At 47.8% G+C, this 9,917-nt stretch overlaps 1 protein-coding gene across 1 annotated transcript in view; it reads left to right on the top strand.

Annotated features, from left to right (window-relative positions):
• Positions 1-219: 219 nt before the first annotated feature.
• Positions 220-9,917, top strand: part of CLBA1 (clathrin binding box of aftiphilin containing 1) — a 49,973-nt gene continuing 40,275 nt past the window's right edge. Inside the window, exon 1 of the mRNA XM_060262715.1 lies at positions 220-578. The gene's annotated coding sequence lies outside the window, so the exon portion shown is untranslated. The remainder of the gene's footprint in view (positions 579-9,917) is intronic.

The raw sequence follows: 9,917 nt of genomic DNA, 5'->3' as shown, positions 1-9,917 counted from the left end.
GCGTCCCCACTTTCCATCGCTCTCCCGATAAGCTGCAGCGTGCGAGGCTTCTTAGCCACGCCCCCTCCCACTCAAACATTCATTTGAGGCCACTGTTAAGGACGGGGAGGGGGGGGAGAAAGAGAGACAACAACACAACAGGCCCCGCCCTTTGGTTTTGCATTGCCCCGCCCTCCTCCCCCGCAACCTCTTCAGCCACGCCCCTCGGCCGCTTTCTCTCCCCTCCGCGAGCATCCCTCGCCGTCTCCTCCAATGAACGGCGCCGGTCCGTCCGAGCCCGCCTGGTAGCCGGGATTACAGCCAATCCGGATGCCGCTTTTCGCCGCGGCCGGCACCTGCCGTCGGCCCCGCCCCTCTTCTCCCGTCTGATCGGAGCCGCTGTAGTTGGGGGAGGAAGGTGCGGCGGGCGATGCGGGCGAGGCCGGGGCTGCTGCTTCTCCTCAGCCTCTTCCCTGCGGCCTCCCCTCGGCGCCGGTTCTCCGTTGCCCAGGCGGCCCGGGGACGTCTTTGTCAGCGCTGCTGCTTCGTGAGGGGCTGGGAGGGATGCTGAGGAGGAAGGGGAGAAAACCAGACGACAGGTAGGTTGTGGGTGAATGGCCACCGGGGGGTTGGCAAGCCGGGGTTTGAGGGGCTTAGCACGTACGTCACTGGGAGTTCTGTGAAACGTCTCCTCTGTGCTCAGAATACCAAATGTGCATCTTTTTGTACAACAGCCCTGACGGGTTGGCCAGCAGGACCCCCCATGTTTAGGGTTACCAATAGGGCCAGCCCTGCCACTAGCCAAATTAGGTGATTGCCTAGGGCGCCAGCCTTCTGGGGGCACCAAATTGGGTACCCCTCCATGTGACTCAGTGATGTTATCAGTGTGGGGGGGGCACCAGAAGTTAGCCTTGCCTAGGTGCCAGACAATGCATGGCTTGGCCCTGGTTGCCAGCACACTCCTCCCCAAGGAAAGTCTGGAGATTTTCTAGGATTGCTGTTCATCTCTAGACTACAGAAATCCATTTCCGGTAGGTGTTGTTTGAAAGATGATATTGACAGCATTATACTCTGATCCCTCCATTCCCCAGATCTTGCCCTCTGTAGGCTTTGCCTCCCAAGCTCCCAAGAGTTTCATTGCCTGGACAATCCTTCTCATGTTGGAGGTGGGAAGTTTTTAATGATTTATTCCCCTTTCTCCTAGAGCAAGGCGGAGAGCATAGTTTCCCCTCCATTTTACTTTCATAACAACCCTGTGAGGTAGGTGAGGCTGAGAGAATCAGGCAGTGGCTAAGGGGCAAAATGCCGGCTTTGTGTGCTGAAGCCCAGTTAGAACATAAGAACATAAGAGAAGCCATGTTGGATCAGGCCAACGGCCCATCCAGTCCAACACTCTGTGTCACACAGTGGCAAAAAATTTTATATATGCACACACACTGTGGCTAATAGCCACTGGTGGACCTGTGCTCCATATTTGTATCTAAACCCCTCTTGAAGGTGGCTATACTTAGTTCCTTAGTCCCTCTAGTTAAAAAGGAGCAGGGAGTGGGTTGTGTGAAAAATGTCTGTGTGAGATTCATGGGGACTGCTGCCAGTCTGACGTTGTTGCCTTTGATGGACTCATTGGTCTGTCTTTGTCTTTAGCAGCTTAATTTTCTCTTGTGAGTGTGTGACTAGCTCACAGTTAGCTGATGAGCGTCAGGGCAGAGTCAGGATTCGAACCTGGGTCTTCCCGATCTTGCCTGACCTGGATAGCCCAGGCTAGCCTGATCTCAGAAGCTAAGCAGGGTTTAATTAGTATTTGGTGGGAGACCACCAAGGAAGTCCCAGGTTGCTACACAGAGGCAGGCAAACCACCGCTGAACATCTCTTGCTTTGAAAACCCAAGAGGGTTACCATAAGTCAGCTCTGACTTGACAGCAAAAAAAGCAGGCTTTCAGATCTTAGTATAACAATTCTTACCACTTCCCCAAACTGGCTTTGAGGTTGACCGAAAACAGATTGCTTAATGCTGCCTTGATGAACTTGTTGCTGAAGTGACATTTAAACCAGTCTCTTTGCACAGCTCGGGCCATTACCTGTTAATGTTATTAACGCCTAATACTTAGTATTTATTTCTCAATGTAATATTTGTTGTAGCTCTTTTCCTAAACATTCTGGTCAGTGGTATAGCTGAGAGTGAGGGTGCTGGTGATAGCCTCTTGTAAGAGGCAATCGCCAGCCCTCTGCTATAGGAGGGTGATAATTCTGACCTGTCTTACAGGACTGTTCTAGGAATTACTGCGGAAATCCCCTGTCTGTTCTAGCACAAAACTTTGTGACGTAGATCTTTGTGCTCTGATACAGATGGGGAGCCTGAATAGAGGTGAATACTTCTTCGCCTAAGGCTGCAAGCTGACTTGATTCTGTCTAGGGTTACTCGGAGAGATCCCCCCATGGCATTTATTGCCAAGTAACTGTGTAAGTCCATCGTTAAAGTGTCCCATTTATGATTAAAATCATGGGACAAAAATATCAGAATATTTCCTTAAACTAGATTTATTGTTTGAAAAGTGCAAGTTTAAAAAAAAAGTTTGCCTTGGAGCGAAAGAGAGGACTGTTTTATAACTGTCTGTACTGTGCCTTCCTAAACCTCAAATAAAATGTAACAAAGTTGTAGTGAGTTCAAGGCTGTAAAAAAATTTGAACTGGGGGTGCTGGTCCAGTGAATTCCTTTTTTTAACCACTGTATTTCTAATTTTGCCTCTTGGCTCATCTAGCAATTAAAAAACCATGATGAAGAATGGTCAAAACTCTCAGTGTTCTTTGGGGGAAAAAAACCAGTGTCAAACTTTCTATGGCTTCCATTTCTTTCTCAATCAAAGTGGAGGAAATCTTCTGCTTCCTCCAGCTCCACCCAGTGCTTTTTCTGTCGGTGAAATGCTAGATTCTTTGATGCTAAATTCTAAAGTATATTTGTTAAAATGCATTTTCCTTGTGTTTTAATGAAGCAACAGGGCAATCCTAAACAGAGTTATGCCCTTGTAAGAGCAATCCTAAACAGTGATGCCCTTGTAAGCCCAACAGCTAGTTCAGAATGACTTAACTCCATTTCGGGCTGCGCTGTTAATCTCTCAGGTTGCAAAAACAGTGTTGAACTTTTGATGGTTTCCATCCTGTTCTTAATCAAAGTGAAGGAAATAATCTGCTTCCTCCAGCTCCACCCCACTGCGGCTGATATTGTAATGCCCCTTTATAGAGATCTATGGTGCAACTTCATAAGGAAGGCCGAGGGCAAAAGAATAGATGCTTTCAAGCTGTGGTGCTGGAGAAGAATATTGAGAGTCCCTTGTACTGCAAGAAGACCAAATCAGTCAGTCCTAAGGGAAATCAACCCTGACTGTTCCCTGGAAGGTCAGATGCTGAAGCTGAAGCTCAAATACTTTGGCCACCAAATGAGAAGGGAGCACTCACTGGAGAAGCCCCTGATGCTGGGAAAGACAGAAGGCAAAAGAAGAAGGGGACGGCAAAAGATGAGATGGCAGGACAGCGTTACTGATGTAACTAACACAAATTTGAGCAGACTTCGTAGAATGGTGGAAGACAGGAGGACCTGGCTTGACTTTGTCCATGGGGTCAGAAAGAGTCGGACTCGACTGTGCGACTGAACAACAGCAACAACAACATGGTGCAGCCTCACCTGGGATACTGTGAACAGTGCTGGTCACTGTATCTCAAAAAGGATATTAGAGAGTAGGGAAAAGTACAGAGGAGGGCAACCCAGATGATTAGGGGTTTGGAGCACCTTCCCTTTGAGCAAAGGCTGAGGAGGCTGGGACTTTTCAATTTAGAAAAGAGATGCTTAAGGGGGAAAATGATAGGGGTTGATAAAATTATGTGTAGGTTTGAGAGAGTTGAGAACTCTTTCTGCCTCTCCCAAAATTTGAGAACTCAGGGACATCTAATGAAACTGATGGTCAGTAGGTTCAGAATGGACAAAAGGAAAATGCCACTGTATGCACAAGTGGTGAAAATGTGGAATTCACTGCCAGAGGCACTAAGCCTCCGAATCCCAGAGCCAGGAGGCAACATCAGAAGGCCTCAGCCTCTATGCCAGGGGTGGCCAAACTTGCTTAGTTTAAGAGCCATATAGAATAAACAACAGATTTGAGAGCTGGAAGGAAGGTGAGTAGAAGGAGGGAGAAGGAAGGGAGAGGTGGAAAGACAGCAACTTTAAATGCATTATCCAAGCCCCCAGCTGGCTTGGGTTGGAGAAGTGATTTAAAGAGAGAAATGCCTTTTCCAAGCCAGCTGATAGGGGCTCCGATGTGTGTGAAAGAGCCACGTGTGGCTCCTGAGCTGCAGTTTGGCCACCCCTGCTCTGTGCCCTGTTGTTGACCCTCCTGAGGAACTGGCCAGCTGCTGTGTGAGACTGAATGCTGGACTAGACGGGCCACTGGTCTGATCCAGCAGGGCTCTTCTGATGCTCTTACATATTGCTAGGAAGGCATGCATTCTCTTGCCATGCAGGGACTGTGTGTGGAACAAGATGGATTTGAGTCCGAAATGTAAATTACAGAGAAAGAGCTACTGAAATATTTTTTTAAGTAAAAGGAACTGGAATGAGGCAGACCCTGGCATGAAACTGCTTTCCCTCTTACTTGCAAATCAGTAGGCAGCTGATGACACGGGCAGCATGCAGGCCTTGGGGCTGGCAGTGAGAGTGCATGTTCCTGGAGCGCCGCGACCTCGCAACAGTGATCCATGCAACGGTCACCTCAAGATTGGACTACTGTAATGCCCTCTACTTGGGGCTACCTTTGTGCCGGACCCGGAAGTTGCAGCTGGTGCAGAACGCGTCGGCCAGGCTATTGTTGGGGCTCCCGAAATGGGAGCACATACGGCCGGGGCTGCGCGGACTGCACTGGCTGCCGATTACGTACCGAGTCCAGTACAAAATGTTGGTCATTACCTCTAAAGCCTTACATTGCCGAGGACCAGCCTACCTAAGGGACCGTCTCTCCCCATATGAACCCCAGAGGGCACTGAGGTCAGTGGGAAAAAATAAAATGGCGATCCCTGGGCCGAGAGAGGTCAAGCTCCAAAACGCTAGAGCTCGGGCCTTTTCAGCTGCACTGTGGAATCAGCTTCCGGAGGAAGTGCGGGCCCTGCGGAACCTTGACCAGTTCCGCAGGGCCTGCAAGACCGTCCTTTTCAAACAAACGTATATCGACATCGACTGCTGAATTGCTGTGAATAAAGGATCCGCCATCTACATTACTATTGAACCATTTAAACTGGCAGAATCAGCGTCACAGAACTAACCACTACTACTGCCAGATAAATTTATAAATTTAAAAATTTAAATTAACTTAAATTATGTATTTTAAATCTACTAACTGGTTTTTATATGTTTTTTAATTGTTAAATTTAAAGTTTTTATCTATTAATGTAAATATATAAAATGCTGTTAGCCGCCCTGAGCCGCCTAGGCGGGGAGGGCGGGATACAAATAAAATCTATTATTATTATTATTATTATTATGTTCACCCTACCTTTTATTTTAGTACAGGTCGCTGCCTCCATCTGCCGAGGGTGCTCTACTTCGGTTTTCTCCTCTAAGCACCTCCAGCATGATTCAATTCAATGTTAGAGTTGGTGTGACTTTGAAACGGGAAGTGTTAATTCTTGCAGATAAAGTGGAATGTTAACATCTGGGCTGGGAGAAAAAAAAGATTTCCTGTGCCTAGGATACAGCATCCCCCCGCCTGAAAATCGAAGGCTAGCCTGATCTCGTCAGATCTCAGAAGCTAAGCAGCATCGGCCCTGGTTAGTTACTAGGACAGGGCACCATCAAGGAATACCAGGGCTTGGATGTAGAGGTGGGCAATTGCAGACCCCTTCCGAACAGAGGGGATTGGATAAAAATATGGAGCAGAGGTCCATCAGTGGCTATTAGCCACAGTATGTGTGTGTGTGTGTGTGTATATTTGCGACTGTGTGACACAGTTTTGGACTGGATGGGCCATTGGCCTGATCCAACATGGCTTTTCTTATGTTCTTAACATCTCTTGCCTTGAAAATCCCAAGAGGTTGCTGTAAGTCAGCTGTGACAGCAACAACACCAAGCAACAAGGAGGTAGCATCAGTTTTGAAGCAAGCAGCCAGCTGTGTCAGTGATTTTTTTTAAAGAGAGCCAGTGTGGGTAGAAGTGTTAGATTAGAAGATGATGATGATGATGATGATGATGATGATATTGGATTTATATCCTGCCCTGTACTCTGAATCTCAGAGTCTTAGAGCGGTCACAATCTCCTTTACCTTCCCGCCCCCCTATAACAGACACCCTGTGAGGTGGGTGCGGCTGAGAGAGCTCTTACAGTAGCTGCCCTTTCAAGGACAACTCTGCGAGAGCTATGGTTAACTCAAGGCCATTCCAGCAGCTGCAAGTGGAGGAGAGGGGGATCAAACCCAGCTCTCCCAGATAAGAGTCCATACACTTAACTACTACACCAAACTGGCTCTCTAGTATCTGGTATCTGGAAGGCCCATGTTTGAATCCCGACTTGTGCCACAGACATTTGCTGGGTGACCTTGGGCCAATTATACTCTCAGCTAACCTCCCTCACAGGGCTGTTTTTATGAGGATTAAGCAGAGGAGGAGGGAATGGGGTAAGCTGCTTTGAGTCCCTATTGGGAGAAAGGTGGAGTGTAAGTGAATTAAATAAATAGATTTGCACGTAATTTATACGGACATGTTGCTTCCTCTAATTCAGAACTGTACTCTTAACTGGCAGCAGCTGTCCAAGAACTTAGCCAGAAGTTCTTCTCCAGCCCTGCAAAACTGGAGTCATCTGCATGGAATAGAGTGTGAACTGCAAGTCAGCCTTGGTTTCTCTTTGAGACTGAGGTGACTGAAAAGCTGAATTGTGCGTCAGGCATTCCAGCAGATTGGGTAGGCCAGTGTTTTGTTTTTCAGTCCCCAGACATGAAAACCGGCTCTTCAGAGGGCTGAGGAGAACAGGGCATAAAACCATTAAGAAACAAACGTGACTTAAGAATTAGTGGCAGTCGGGTCATTTTGCAGAAAAATAGTTGGTGGAGCTCATCCAGAGATTGTTATGCAGCTCCACCTACTATTCAGTGGGCAAGGTAGGTAGGTGGGGAGGAGGAAGGAGAACCCTCAGAAAGGTTCAGGAGCTGCGCTCCTGTGATCTCCTGCTGAATTCAAGGCCAGGTGCCAGTTCCTTGGTTGTGAGATGTAGCCTAAGCTCACCCAAGAATGAAGATATTTGCATTAATAAGATAGTGGTAAACTCCACCCCAACTTGAGCGGCCCAGACTAGCCTGATCTCGTAAGAACTCGGAAGCTGAGCAGGGCTGGCCCTGGTTTATGCTTGGATGGGAAGTCGAGGGTTGCTATGCAGAGGCAGGCAATAGCAAACCACCTCTGAACTTCTCTTGTCTTGAAAACTCTACCGGGGTTACCGTAAGTTGACTTGCAGCTTGAAGGCGCTTTACAAACTAACTTTGGAATATCTGTTTTTTTCAAGAAATATGGCCTGCCCAATACTAAGGTGCAGGTTTTTTTTTTTTTTGTAGCAGGAGCTCCTTTGCATATTAGGCCACACACCTCTGATGTAGCCAATCCTCCTGGAGCTTACAGGAGGCAACTCTGTACTAGGAGCCCTGTAAGCTCTTGGGGGGTTGGCTGCATCAGGGTGTGTGTGGCCTAATATGCAAAGGAGTTCCTGCTACAAAAAAAGCCCTGTTAAGGTGTATTCTTTTAAGAAGAAGAAGACCACAGATTTATACCCTGCCCTTCTCTCTGAATCAGAGTCTCAAAGCAGCTTACAATCTCCTTTATCTCCTTCCCCCGCAACAGACACCCTGTGAGGTGGGTGGGGCTGAGAGAGCTCTCCCAGAAGCTGCCCTTTCAAGGACAACTCCTACGAGACCTATGGCTGACTCAAGGCCATTCCAGCAGCTGCAAGTGGAGGAGTGGGATCTGGTTAATTTATAAGCATTAAGTTGTTGAGAAAAAGGATGGTTCCGTAATAGAAAATTGTTCCTGTGTGTTAATCAGAGGAATATTCCTCAGGCACAGTTCTCTTGTCCCCCCCCCCTCACATTTTGCTGGAAAACACTAGGCAAAGTTGAAGCGTGGTGGGGTGGGTCTTGTCTTCCCTCCTGTTCTTTCAGTGCACCTTGTTAGTATTCACCTACGCGTCGTAGACTTCTGTGCTCAGATTATCGGTAGGTGTCTGTCCTGTGAAAACGTGAACAGGAAGTGACACATCCTGTCAGAGTCAGCATTAAAAACCACAGGGGCTGAGGAGTTTCCACTGAAAACTGTAAAAATAGAAGAGGAGCTGTGTTGGATCAGGCCAATGGCCCCTGCCGTCCAACACTCTGTGTCACACAGTAGCCAAGGCCCAGGTGCCATTAGGAGGTCTACCAGAAGGGCCAGGTCGTGTCACTCCAGCACCTTTCTTATCAACTGGCCCAGAATGGGGGCTCTCTATGGTAGTTTTACACAAAGCAGCCATCTTTCACACAAGGCAGCTCTGAAGTTGGGTGCTGCTGACTTCTGCAGAAGATATAAGGCACATCAACATTTCTCCTCCTCAGCCTGACTTACAGTTGTCTTATGTTCTGGGATACCAACGTTTAAGCCATGCAAAGTCACCCTAGTGCAGGGGTGGCCCAACTGACATAGGAGCCACATGTGGCTCTTTCACACATATTGTGTGGCTCTCAAAGCACCCCCTCCTTGCCCCGTTGGCTGGCATGGAAAAGGCATTTCTCTCTTTAAATCACATCTCCAAGCCAGCTAGAGGCTTGGAAAATGTATTTAAAGTTCAAGTTGCTTTTTTTTACCTCTCCCCCTCCCTCCCTCCCCTATCTTCCTTCCTTCCTTCCTTCCTTCCTTCCTTCCTTCCTTCCTTCCTTCCTTCCTTCCTTCCTTCCTTCCTTCCTTCCTTCCTTCCTTCCTTCCTTCCTTCCTTCCTTCCTTCCTTCCTTCCTCCCTTCCTCCCTTCCTCCCTTCCTCCCTTCCTCCCTTCCTCCCATCCCTTCTTCCTTCCTTCCTTTCCTCCCTCCCTCCCTCCCCCTCCCTCCCACACCTGACATTCATATCTTGCAGCTCTCAAACATCTGATGGTTCACATCTTGCAGCTCACAAACATTTGAGGTTTATTCTATGCAGTTGTTACACTGAGCAAGTTTGGCCACCCGTGCCCTAGAGTGTTCATTTGGTGAGATGTGGGTCTGCTTTCTTTCCGCAGGAGACTTGCCTGTCAGGTTGTTGTAATTAGTTTTCTATTTACCAGCTTTGGAGTGTTACTGTTCTTGCAAATTCAGCCGCAATACTAAAAGCCCTTTTTAGGGAGCAAGCCACAGTTAACTCAGCGGTATTGCCTTCTGAGTACGCATATGTAGCTCTCACCTGGATGGCCAAGCTAGCCCCATCTTGTTGTTATTTATTTATTTTATTTTTCATATTTATATCCCGCCCTTCCCGCCAAAGCAGGCTCAGGGCGGCTAACAACATTGTAATATCAACAATAAAACAGTAAGAACAATCACAGTAATAATCAGTTAAAAATTAAAACAGTTTACAATTTAAAATTATCAATACAGTTTTAAAACAACAGTTTTTGGTGCTGAATTCCATGCCATATGTTCAGTGGTGTTGGGCATCTGTGTACTTTGGTTGAAGGCCATTCGAAATAATGTTGTTTTGCAGGCCTGGCGGAACTGGGCAAGGCCCCGCGAGGTTCTAACATCGTCTGGGAGTTGGTTCCACCAGTGGGGGGCCGCAATAGAGAAGGCTCTTTCTCTAGTAGCCTTCAATCTCGCCTCCCTCGGCCCGGGGATTACTAATAGGTTTTGTGATCCAGATCTGAATACCCTCTGCGGAATATATGGGGAGAGACGGTCCCTAAGGTAGGCAGGTC

The sequence above is a fragment of the Heteronotia binoei genome, chromosome 21 (genome assembly GCF_032191835.1).
Source record: "Heteronotia binoei isolate CCM8104 ecotype False Entrance Well chromosome 21, APGP_CSIRO_Hbin_v1, whole genome shotgun sequence".
Classification (NCBI taxonomy): domain Eukaryota; kingdom Metazoa; phylum Chordata; class Lepidosauria; order Squamata; family Gekkonidae; genus Heteronotia; species Heteronotia binoei.
This window is presented reverse-complemented; position numbering and strand designations above follow the sequence as displayed.